This window comes from Tursiops truncatus, chromosome 9 (assembly GCF_011762595.2).
Source record: "Tursiops truncatus isolate mTurTru1 chromosome 9, mTurTru1.mat.Y, whole genome shotgun sequence".
NCBI classification, from domain to species: Eukaryota; Metazoa; Chordata; class Mammalia; order Artiodactyla; family Delphinidae; genus Tursiops; species Tursiops truncatus.
The window spans coordinates 515,343-527,599 of NC_047042.1; the positions used below are offsets into that span (position 1 = coordinate 515,343).

The following is a 12,257-nucleotide window of genomic DNA, read 5'->3' on the forward strand; positions in this document are numbered from 1 at the left end:
AATAGACTGGTGGCTGCCAAGGGGGAAGCAGGTGGGAGAGGGATGAACTGGGAGTTTGGGATTAGCAGATGCAAACTGGTATATATAGATTGGCTGAACAACAAGGTCCTACTATATAGCACAGGGAACTATATTCAATATCCTGTGATAAACCATAATGGAAAAGAATATGAAAAAGAATGTATATACCTATGTATAACAGAGTCACTGTGCTGTACAGCAGTAATTAACACAACGCTGTAAACCAAGTATATGTCAATAAAAAATAAGTTAATTAAATTTTAAAAAAGATTAATTCCTTCAGAAGAAGAAGTACTACACATTCACCGAAAAAGCACCCTTTGAAAGTTTAAATTTTTGAATTTCTTTGCCACTTCCTTAGTTTTGATCATCCTGGACAATATATTTTTAATATTGACTTTTAAAAAGAATTGTGTTTCAGTGTTTGCTATCCTTAGAGAGACAGAAACAGATAAGTACAACTAAATACTTATTTTTCAAAAGTCTCAAAAGTATAAGGGAAATGAAAGTAATTATATCTTCAAATGATTTTGGGGTATGTTTCTAATTTCATACTTCTGATGCGATTCAAGATTAAAACTGTATTAAGACATTTGAGACATGCTGCATTGGTATTAAATGAATTTAATTTTGTGTAAAGTGGTAGAAATATTTTCTTCAGCAAACATACCTGCAGATATAAAATCACAACCATAAATCTACAAAAAAGCAAGCTATTGAATGAAATCTGATTGGTTATTTCCCTGCAGTATGGATCTGCTAATAATTTAATTTACTACTTGCTAACAGAAGCCAAAATTTAAATATACATATATATATGTGTGTGTATATTTATATACATATATGTGTGTATATTTATATATATTTATATACAAATATATGTACATATATATATCTTCAATTTTAAATCATTCATATATATGAACAAATATACATACACATATATAACAATTGTTCATATATATATATATATATATATATAAACGATTTAAATTAAAGAAAGTACATCTGGTGGCCTATTTTTTCCCCTCGATTTCTAAAGAACACCATATTCTATTCTAGACAGTGGAATGTCAATCCACCTTAAGGGTTGTTCAATGAGCATATCTGAGAAACCACTGGTTTAGCCAATGATGTACTTATTGAGGGAGGCCCTAGTGCCACTGTCAAGAGCTTATCCACAGGATAGGTAAGAAGGTACTTGTTTGGTTTGTGAAAAGGAGTAGTGAGGAACGGCAGGTAGCTGCAGGCTGATGACACATCATGTCCATATATATGTAGAACCAACACGCCCATAATTGCACCCATTTTCCATACCCAAATCCAAAGCCTTTATATCATTAATTCCAGGCAAAAATGGTAAGATTCATGTGTGTTACTATCCCACGGCTTCAAGATGCCTATAAACTCATATGAGTATGTCTTAGTTTTATCAGTGGAGGACAAACCAGGCTTCTATCACCAAGCCCCATTCCATAACAGGCAAACCAGTCCAAGACTTCTCTGAGTGCTGCAGGAGAGTCTATAGAAGGGGCGCTCGCTCCACTGTGATGCCTAAAATGCCTTTGCACAGAGCAAACATTCAATACATGCTGAGTGAATGAATGAGTGAACTAGTGTCATAAAACAGGCTTATTTCAGGGAAATTCCATTCAACAGGCTGGCATTCCTTCCTACCCATCTTAATTGTTAAGCTTGCAATCAGACAAAAATTTAATTATAAAACGTTACAGCTGAGGAAATTTTAGAAACGATCTACTCTCCAGAGGTATACAACTTTAATTTAGTGGTAAAAATCACTAGGAGTGATTTAGGAGTCTATCAGACCTGAGTCCAAATTCCACATCTACCATATTTTCATGAGCAAATAACTACTTCTGAGGCTCTGTTCCATGTATGCATTATGGGATATCATAATAATACATACATTAATTGTATGACTATCAGGGGATGAAATGACACAATCCATTTGCCATGGTCGGCTAAGTAATTTGCACCAAGTAAGCACTCGAGACATTAGCCAATATTAATAGCGGAGAGATGAAAACAAAACTCTGGGACTGATGCCTACCCTAGTGGCCCCAGTGGTCATAATGACTTTCTTCCATTCAGCCTGCTCTCTTCTCACTAAGACTAAGGAAGAGAAGATGAACAAATTAGGAATAACAATTTGAAAATGGTTTTATACTCCCTGAATGAATGGAATTATAATAAAATGATTCATGAGTTCTGCAGAAATATGATGAGACTTTAGAGCTTTATGTTAGTTCTCTACAAAACCAATTTATGGCCCTAAGATGCACCTTCCCACCCAGCCCCATCCTTACCAGGATCAAATATCATTGCAAATGGAAAAGTCAACAACACATAATCAACAAGCTAAGTTACAAGCCAGTGAAGTCTCGGAGCTTTGATAGAGAAAATTCAGATTTATCATTATATGTAAAAATAAGACGATATGAAGAACTCAGTCTAAAAAATATTACCTGGAGATCTATAATCTCTATAATAGTGCTATAAAAAGTAAACAGCTAGAAATCTATTTAGATGGTTTTCCTTATAAGAAAGCACTTTCTGTATAACTTTTAATGTACTATTGATGAGAACAATTCAACGAAATTCAAATAAATATCTGCAGATGTCCTACAAGAAGAAAAGAACAGAGTTAGATGTGACAGGGGATAACTGGACTTCAGGATGAGTAAGACCCTATACTTGACCTCAATAAATTAACATGAAATACAGTGGATGAGTCATGTACAGAATGTCAGAATTCTAAAACGCCAAGCTAAGTACCAAAAGGAACATGTGGGGACTCTTAAGAAGGAAGTAAAATATTGGTTAGTTGATTACGAAAAGGCAGAAGGGAGTAGGTTCCCTTTGGCTGCTCTTTGAAGAGATCACTTCCTTTCCCCCCTGGTCCTGAGGCTAGGATGGCATGGGCAATAGAGGAATGTGGGGATTGAGAATCATTTCTACTCTCACCAGAGTGGCTGGAAGCAGATTTTCTTACCAGGATGTAGTAGTAGGCTAATATTTAAGGGTTCTTGAGGTCAGAGAGAAGGGTTTGAATACTCTGGCTCCATCTCTTGCTGTGGGTCAAGTTTCTTACCTTTCCAACACCTCAGCGTCTTTATCTGAAAATTGGGGACGATGATAATGTCTCCCACCTGAGTGTGAGAACTACATGATATAGTGCATACGCAGGGCTAAATTTGGTGCCTGGCACACAGAAAGTGCTCAGTACGGCAGGCGAGTGTAGTGACAATAAAGGCAAAGATGACGGGGGTAGTGCTGGTGTTGCTTCTGCCCCCAGAACAGACTCTGACTGCGAGAGAGTTAAAGCACCTTTGGGTTCATGGGGGTTTATATATAAGCAACGGTTGATCAATGTGAGCTGGTTGTCCAAACGATTATGTGCAATCTAAGAAAAAAATGGGCCTCAGATTTGCTCAGCTACTTAATAATATTAGCAGCAGTAGTAGTCAAAGAAGCTATATTTTATTAAGTGTTTATATGCCAAACAACGTGCTGAACGCTTTAAAAGGATTTACTCACTTATTACAACGAGGCTATACGCTAGGTCCTGATAATGTTATTCGTCTCTTTCAGATGTTGACTGAGCCTCAGACGGGTTACAAAAGCACCTAAGATCCCGTTGTCAGTACATGACGGAAATGAGTTCAAATCCAGCCTGTCTGACTTGTTCTTAATCACTAAGGTATGAAATTAAGCATGTTGCCCTTTGCCTGATTCTCCTTCTGAGGCCTGAATATTTCACTTAGCTCTCTGAGTGCAGAAGAGAGAAAATTCTCTCTCCTTGACCCAACTTGGCATCAATATCCAACTCCCCTTCTCAAAATGGGTTGCTTCAACGAGCAGCAATGAATGCCGGGTCGTGGACCAGTCACCTTGATGACTAAGAGTCAGACACTAGGAAAAGAAAATGCTCTGTGACAAACCTACCCTTGTACAGAAACAAGACAGAAATGGGGGGACAGGGCAGAAGATAATGGAATAAGGAATAGGAAAAATAGCACCTGGCATCGTGATAGTAATAATAATAATAGTAGTAGTAGTAGTAGTAGTAATAGTAATAATAATAGACTTTACGATGCTCTAGGCATTGTATTAAGTGCTTGGTGTAAGTGACTTCATTTTAACATTGAAAACAAGTCTATGAGGATGAAATATTATTAACATCATTTTATAGGCAGGAGTATTGAGGTTCAGGTAATCAGGTAAATTGCCCAAGCTCATATGGTTAGCAAGTGGAAAGCAGAGATTTGAACCAGCACCTACACTCCTAACCATTATGCTATAACCATTATGCTGAAGACATAAGAATTCCAATGGTCTTTCCCCATAACCCACTCCTGCACTCCAGACTTAAATAGTCCAAGATCAAGAGAGAGCAAACTTGGAGTTGCCACTCTTCAGTGAGTGTCAATCATTTCAAAACAGTGTATTTGCTAACAAGATGCAGTTCCTGTGATAATCTTCTCAACCAGGTATCAAGAAACAGGAAGCAAAGATTCAAGTAACAGTATGTTCCTACTTACGAGGAAGGTGGGACAGCATAGTTGACACTGGGCTTAACTGTTCTGGAAAACGTGGTCCCAGTAGGCATACACACTGGTACATTTTCCCCACCTACCAAATACAAAAGAAGTATTTCATTTCCATGTTGCTCTTCAAGTTCCACCTCATTCGTGCCTGTCATTCATCCTCTGGCCTCTTCCTGTCTCCATTTCTGTACAGAAAGGTGCCGAGTCTCTGCTCTCAGATACAAACAGGGTGTGTTAGGAGAGGGAGCCATGGTACCTCAAAGTCTTTTTTTTTTTTCATCTTAATTCTATTATGCCAACTCCACTGAACTTAATTAGAGTGAATACAGAATTACACAATTACCCTCTGTTCTATTCTTCAGATGTTACATTTTGATAAAATTTACGACATGCTGCTCTCCCCTTGAACACCAGATGAACACTAGAAATGGATGTGTGTTGACATAAAATCTGTTCTAATTACAATTAAAGTATAGCTTACATAATGATAGTGTTAACATAAAATTATAGATGTGTAGAGACAACGTGGTCATGCATTTTTTAGTATAAGTACATGCTTAGACCAATATCTGTTAGCGGAATGAAGATGCAAGAGAATTTTGGTTAAGCCACAAAGGCTGTTTAAGGACTTGCAGATAGCTAAGGGGAACTCAAAGACCAGTAAGATAATATTTCCCCTGCCATGTTTTCAATTGCAAAGTGAAGGGAAGATGTGAAAGTAAGTACCCCTATGGAAATTACAAGACAAGTACATTTTTTTCCTTGAATACCTGGGTAAATGCTTAAATTCTAATGTATATCAGTGATGCAAATTTTCAACTGAGTTTGATAAATCATAAAATAATAATTATACATATATGTATATAAAACTGCATGGAACTAGACAGTTCAGAATTACTTCTAATTAAAGAGGTACCCTATAACAACTAACTTAAACTTTACAAAATATGGTTCCAAGTACCCTATCAGAGTGAAAAGTAGGAGATTGAAAGGTTTATTGTAAATGTTTGTAGTCATGGTGTCTTAACTAAAACTACTGTGTCACAAATACTATTAAAATAATTGTGACATTTTATTCACTTTTACTGCAAACAACAAAACAAACTAGGTATTTTTTCATTTCAGGTAATTATTTTAGCTAACAGTTATTAAATGTTTTGAGAAGACAGAGTGCTAATTGCATTACTTCATTTTATCTTTAAAATAGCGCTTCCATGTAATTATTCTTAATATCTCCATTGTATTAAAGTATATCTCTAGTTTAGACCTTTCTTCAGAACTGCAGACTTGTGTATCCAACTGTGTACTCAGCATCTCTACTTGGACGTCACAAGAACGTCTCAAATCTTATACCTCCAAAACTGGTCTTTAATCCCCCAAACATGCTCTACCCCAAACTTTTTCCATCTTAGGTGACAGTAACCACACCTTTCCAGTTCCCCAGGCCCTAAATCTCGAATTCACCCTTGACCCCCTCTTCCTTTCCATTCTTGCATTCAATCTACCACGAAATGCTGTCACAACCTTCCCAATGTGCCACTTCTGAGAATTACCAGCCGCTAGCAGCCTGGTGCAGGCCACCAACATAGACCTCGAGGATCCTGTAGTCGCCTCCCGAGATTCTCCCTGACTCCACTCTCTCCCCACATCCTCAAGACCAGATAGAGTTATGCTTTTCAAACAAGAGACAGTTCATGCCACACCTCGGCTGAAATCCTGCCCCTGGCTGCCTACATTTAGAGTAAAAGACACAATGCATGTGATGGCCTCCCAGGACTTACCCAATCCATCCCATCACATCTCCAACCTACAGCCCTCCTGCTGTCTCTTCCTCCCCACTGACTAAGTCAGCCAGGGTGGCCTCCTTGATATTCCTCCAAGCTGCCCGGCATATTTCTGCCTTAGAGTTTTGGGACTGGTTATTCTTGTTCCCAGGGAGTGGTCTCCCCCTCATACATTCTGACAACTCCCTCACTTCAAGTCTTTGCTCAAATGTCAACTTATAAAATCCACCCTGACTACCCTATTTAAAATCAGAACCTACCGGGCTTCCCTGGTGGCACAGTGGTTGAGAATCTGCCTGCCAATGCAGTGGACACAGGTTCGAGCCCTGGTCTGGGAAGATCCCACATGCCACGGAGCAGCTAGGCCCGTGAGCCACAACTACTGAGCCTGCGCGTCTGGAGCCTGTGCTCCCAACAAGAGAGGCCGCGATAGTGAGAGGCCCACACACCGCGATGAAGAGTGGCCCCCGCTTGCCGCAACTAGAGAAAGCCCTTGCACAGAAACGAAGACCCAACACAGCCAAAAATAAATAAATAAATAAATTTGGAAAAAAAAAAAAATCAGAACCTACCTGTACACTCCTCCAGCACTCCCAACACAAGCCTCTTCAGTGAGCTTCACATCCTTTTCCTTATCCCGTAGCACCCATCAACCTGTGACAAAGCATAGAATTTATTTATAACATCCGTTTCCACACGAGAGTGTAAGGAGGGAGAAAGCATGCAAGAAGGAGCACGCAGGCAAAGGCTCTTGTCTAATTTATTCATTGATACGTCCAAGCATAGAGAACAGGAAGATGCTTGATAAATAGTCCTGAAAAAGATACAGATGAGGAAACTAGTAGTGAAGCTCAGAAAGTTTAAGCAACTTCCTCAAGGTTCTAGAGCTAGAAGAGGGTCACAGTAGAATTCATACTTGGGGATGTCTAACTTCAAACCTCTTAGCCTCTCTGCTATCTTTTTTTTTTTTTTCTTTGCGGTACGTGGGCCTCTCACTGTTGCGGCCTCTCCCGTTGCAGAGCACAGGCTCCGGACGCGCAGGCTCAGCAGCCATGGCTCACAGTCCCAGCCGCTCCGCAGCATGTGGGATCTTCCCCGACAGGGGCACGAACCTGTGTCCCCTGCATCGGCAGGCGGACTCTCAACCACTGCACCACCAGGGAAGCCCCTCTCTGCTATCTTAAGTCCATGCAATTCAGGATTTGTTTTAATCAGTGCCATGGAAATTCTCACTCCACTGAATAGGATCACTAAAGTGTTCTCTGTCTAGATTTATATATATATTTTCCATTTAAACAAAGGAAACAGAAGAGGGGAATTCATCATGGGTTATTGTGGTAATTTTACAGCAATTTTAGCAATAATGACATTTAAGTAATAGTGATATTTAATGATAGCATAATAATAATAAAATAATAGCTCTTTAATGTATTGAAGACGAATCACATGCTAAACTCGGTGCTAAAATATTTCCATGTGTATTTTGTGCAAAATCCTTATGAATATTCTATCAGATGAGCTTTATGTGTAACTCCACCAGGCATACTTCTCTTATTCCGCTTTCAAAGATAAGGAAATTGATGAGAAGTGTGGTAACCGTTTGATCAAGATGAGACTGGTAATAAGTTGTGAGTATGAATTTAAATTCAGGTCTAACTCCAGAATTTGATTCTCACTCCATACATGAAAATTTTGATAATTCCTTTGATAAGAGTATGTTTTCTCCTGGAAAACATCCCCCATTATGTCTGCCTGTGCTCATACCTTCAGAACACAGTCAAGTTTAAAACATGATAAAAATGTTTAAACAGTGTGCTTTAATAAATGGAAATATCTTCATCTAAACAATAACACAAAAAGGCAGGCTGAGCCCTTTGAAGTGGCTTCGTTGCTATCCTCCATCCAGAACAAGAGAAGGAATCAACAGCTGCAGAGTAAAGAAAGCATGAAACCCAGAGATGGAGGATTCTGTAAATGACCAATTACAAGACTATTAAGCCACACTTTCATAGCAAGAGGCAAAATATCCCATTAAACTGAAAATTCTTCTACCCCTCACTCCAAGGCCCACACAAACATTAATGTTGCATTTATTAGGATGTATTTCCTGTGCTCTATCAACGTGACTTTCAGCAACTGTATTAATACAGTCCTTTCGCTTTGCACATATATCTGAATGATGGATTCCATTACTGGAGTTTTGTAGAAAGAGTGGAGGGAATGAAGTAAAGTTTGGGACGAGCCATCATAATCCATAATGATGGGCACTGAATCAGGACAAGAAGAAACCTCTCTCCTCATTTATTTGAATGAAAATTCTACTATATGTTTATTGCCTCTGTACAGGGCCATCTGTTGAATAATGGAAAAGAAGCATCTTTCATTTGGAGGTAGGATTTGTGTGCTCAAGTTTCGATGGGCCTGCAGAATTAATCTTGTTTTAGAAATGAAATAAAATGCAATTTCTTACTGTAAGTAGATGTAGTTAAGCAACTGGCAACTTTGATGTCTTTAAATCACTGCAGTTTCAGGGTAGGCAAATCTATAATTATTTCAAGCACTTCTTTATTGGTGCAACAACTGAGCAGTGTACATAGTGGTCAACAACCTGGGCATTGTCAGACGACTCTAAGTTTGAATCTAGACTTTGCCACTCACCAGCTATGTGACTTTCAGCTATGAGAAGCACTTTCTTCAGCTTTACACTGTGGATTATTATATGCCCTTTGCAGAACTACTGTAAGAACTAAATGTATATGGGCACAGTGGCTCATAGTAAGGGCTCAAATTAGTACTGTGGTCACTACTAGTAGTATTGAAAAGAAATTAGAACTTCTATTCTCATAAAGTGGGATATGTGTCCCTTTATCATTGTAATTTCATATCATTTTACTTTTGACCTTATAATTTAATACCTTGATCCAAGAAACATTTAGCAGTAAATATAATTGAAAGAAGATTACTTGTCAAACATGAAATACTGTAGTATCAAGTGTGCTGGCACAATACTCTTCTCAGATAATTAACCTGTAAAAATATGTTATTGTCTTCTTTTTTTTTTTTTTTTTTTTTTTGCCGTACGCGGGCCTCTCACTGTTGTGGCCTCTCCCCTTGTGGAGCACAGGCTCCGGACGCACAGGCTCAGCGGCCATGGCTCACGGGCCCAGCCGCTCCGCGGCATGTGGGATCCTCCCGGACCAGGGCACGAACCCGTGTCCCCTGCATCGGCAGGCGAACTCTCAACCACTGCGCCACCAGGGAAGCCCTACTGTCTTCTTTTTAATTAAGCACATTGAACATATATATTTACTGTGCCAATTGGCAAAAGGTCCATTAATTAATCAGTCTAACTATATGTTGCATAAATGTCTTCTAAACATAATTGTGTATGTATTTTATTTGTTGGGAAAATGTGTTTGAGATTGTTCTTTTCTGCCTATTTAAAGTAAAAGAAGGTGAGAAGTAGAGTTAGGCTTAATGTACTTTGTACTCCATTATGCCATGAAAATGCTTCTGTGCCCTGGAGACAACAACAAAAGATTTGCTTTAATGACAAGAATCAAGTATGTTCTAAAGCTTCCAGGTAGGAGGCGTATAGGTTGCGGTTTATATCAGAAGTATTTGCTCTCTCTCTCAACTGCGTCTAGATGGGAAAGATGTGGTCACAAATGCTTCAAGGTGATACAGTAAATGTTGGAAAGAGGGGGGTAGGAGGCAGAGTTTTGAATATCTCAAACCTGAGCTAGAAGGATTTTATTTAAAGAAAATAGCGGATATGATTTTTCACTTAAGGAATGCCACTCAGCAAACCTGACATTAATGTAGGAAATTAGCTCTTTTAGCTAAGATGCTTTCAAATGCACATGGCTGAAAACAAGTTCAAAATAGTCAAAGGAAATTTAAAAACAAAAACCAAACAATAACAACAACCTCAACAAACAAGTACTAGAAATTCAGGGATGCAGCCATATTCAGATACAGTTGGATCTGGAAGTTCCAGAGTATCAGCAGGGTTCCAGCTCTCTCTCCATCGCTCAGCCCTGCTTACCTCTGCAAGACTTTATTTTACAGAAAGTCTCTTCTTGTGCTGGATGGTCACTGAGAGTCCCAGAGTCATATCTCCCCAGCTTAGAAATTCCAGAGAGAAAAGACAATTCTTCCATTTTTCTCTGAGAGAAAAGTCCTGGGGAGGAGTCTGATAGACTTAGCCAAGGTCAGATGCCTACCCATGAGCCAATCACCTGCTTTACTGGAGTTCAGTCCCTGGGCGACTCATCCCCGGGGCCAGTGAGGAGGCAGGATAGCATTATCTGGCCGTTCTCCAAGAAAAGCCTGCTGTTTTTGTAAGATGAAAGGGGAGAGGACATGGATAATGAAACCTGTATCTGCTTCTGTAAAATCCACAGAATCTTACTCCCTGCCCTGTGTCGATGACCATGCAGTAAGCTGACCCAGGAGGTCATTTTTCCCACAACAGTCTTTATATATATGACTAAGGAACACACTGGTAAAAGAATATGGGAGAAAGTCTGAGTATGACAAGTCAGCTAGACTGATATTAACTAAAAAAGCTGTGTGAAAATATCCTTAAAAAGCTGGAAATACAATGTCATGGAGTTTGGATAAGAACAGGTTTTCTCCAAGCTGAACTATGACACAGAGATTAGAGACTTCTAGAAACTATACTTTTTCAAAGAAAAAACATCACATGAGAAAAATGAGGCCTAGAAAAATTAAATGACTTAAGCTAATTAATGGCAGGACTGAGACTAGAGTATACTTTGTGTAATTGGCTATGGTCTTTTTTTGTTTTGTTTTGTTATCACTTCAGAACGAGACAAACTTAAAAAAAGGAAACACAACCAAAACTCAGTGGCTGGAAAAGAGATGGATGTGAACGCCCACTTGTTTCTTACGTATAAAGTTACCCCTCGCAGTGTTTTGGAGGAGAAAACGCTGGCTCTTCCCAACGTTGGTTACATACACAAAGATTCCAAAGACAAGACAAGTGCTTTGCAAACAAAGTAACTAGAACCAGCTCAGGCTTCCCCGCGCCGGGTCCTACGTTCCACGGTCAGAACCACCAACTGTATCCCCCCGGGTAACAAGGTGATTCAGAAAACCTGGCGCCTTCAGAGAAGCGAGAATACTTAGCCGGGAAGACAGGAGGAAACCTGCTCAGCTTCTTGCTGGGGTCTGAAACGATCCCAAGAAAGTCCTTAAACCCCTCAGGTTTCCACAATCAAGCACCCTCGCCTCCAACCTGGGCCACCCCAGACCTGACTATCAGACGACAGAAGTCTGCGGACGCACGGAGAGCTGACCACCCCACGAGAGGGACCTACGCGCGGCCGCGCCCACTCACCCGCCGCTCCCCGGGAAACGGGAGACCAGCCCCGGGTCCAAGTCCTGGGCGTGGCAGACTCGCCCCTCTCCGGGCCCGGCTCCAGCCCACCTCGGCGCGGCCCCCCTAGGCGCCGCCATCTTGACCACAAAGGGGGCCTCGCGCCGGAGGCCCCTGAGCGGGCGCCCTGAGCGGAGCCGGAGCGCCGGGGAGCCTCAGGTCGGCGCCCTACGTCCCCCGCACGCTCGCTCCCTGTCCACGCGCGACGAGAGTCCCGCACGCAGCGCGCGACCCAGGCTTACGCGGAACCGGCGCCCCGCGCAGCCCGCACCGCGGCTCAGGCGGCGCCGAGGGCGGCCCGGGCGGAAGAGCGGGCGCGGGGCACGCGCTCGGTAACCTGGCAACGCGGAGCAACCCGGCGTCTCCGGCGAACCCCAGCCCTCCACCGCGAGGAAGCACGGACCCCCGCACCCGCCGCCCAGCCTGCGCCGCCCCTCGGTCGCTCCGCCCGCCGCTGCCCGCTGGCTATGGTCTTTTAAA

At 41.2% G+C, this 12,257-nt stretch overlaps 2 long non-coding RNA genes across 4 annotated transcripts in view; both read right to left on the minus strand.

Annotated features, from left to right (window-relative positions):
• Nucleotides 1–11,882, minus strand: part of LOC117313552 (uncharacterized) — a 256,582-nt gene extending 244,700 nt beyond the window's left edge. The window contains exons 1-3 of one of the 3 annotated variants that reach the window (XR_012333814.1): nucleotides 11,739–11,882; nucleotides 6,946–7,027; nucleotides 4,584–4,674 (exon numbers count right to left, since the gene is read on the minus strand). This is a non-coding gene — a long non-coding RNA (uncharacterized lncRNA). Of the gene's footprint in view, nucleotides 1–4,583; nucleotides 4,675–6,945; nucleotides 7,028–10,614; nucleotides 10,634–11,289; nucleotides 11,438–11,738 lie in introns of those variants that run through there. The other 2 variants (XR_012333816.1, XR_012333815.1) reach the window with 2 other exon arrangements.
• LOC141279495 (uncharacterized) lies at nucleotides 7,117–10,606 on the minus strand. Its single transcript, XR_012333819.1, has 2 exons — nucleotides 10,422–10,606; nucleotides 7,117–7,187 (listed from the first exon to the last, which is right to left on the minus strand). It is a non-coding gene; the product is annotated as an uncharacterized lncRNA (long non-coding RNA).
• Nucleotides 11,883–12,257: the final 375 nt, after the last annotated feature.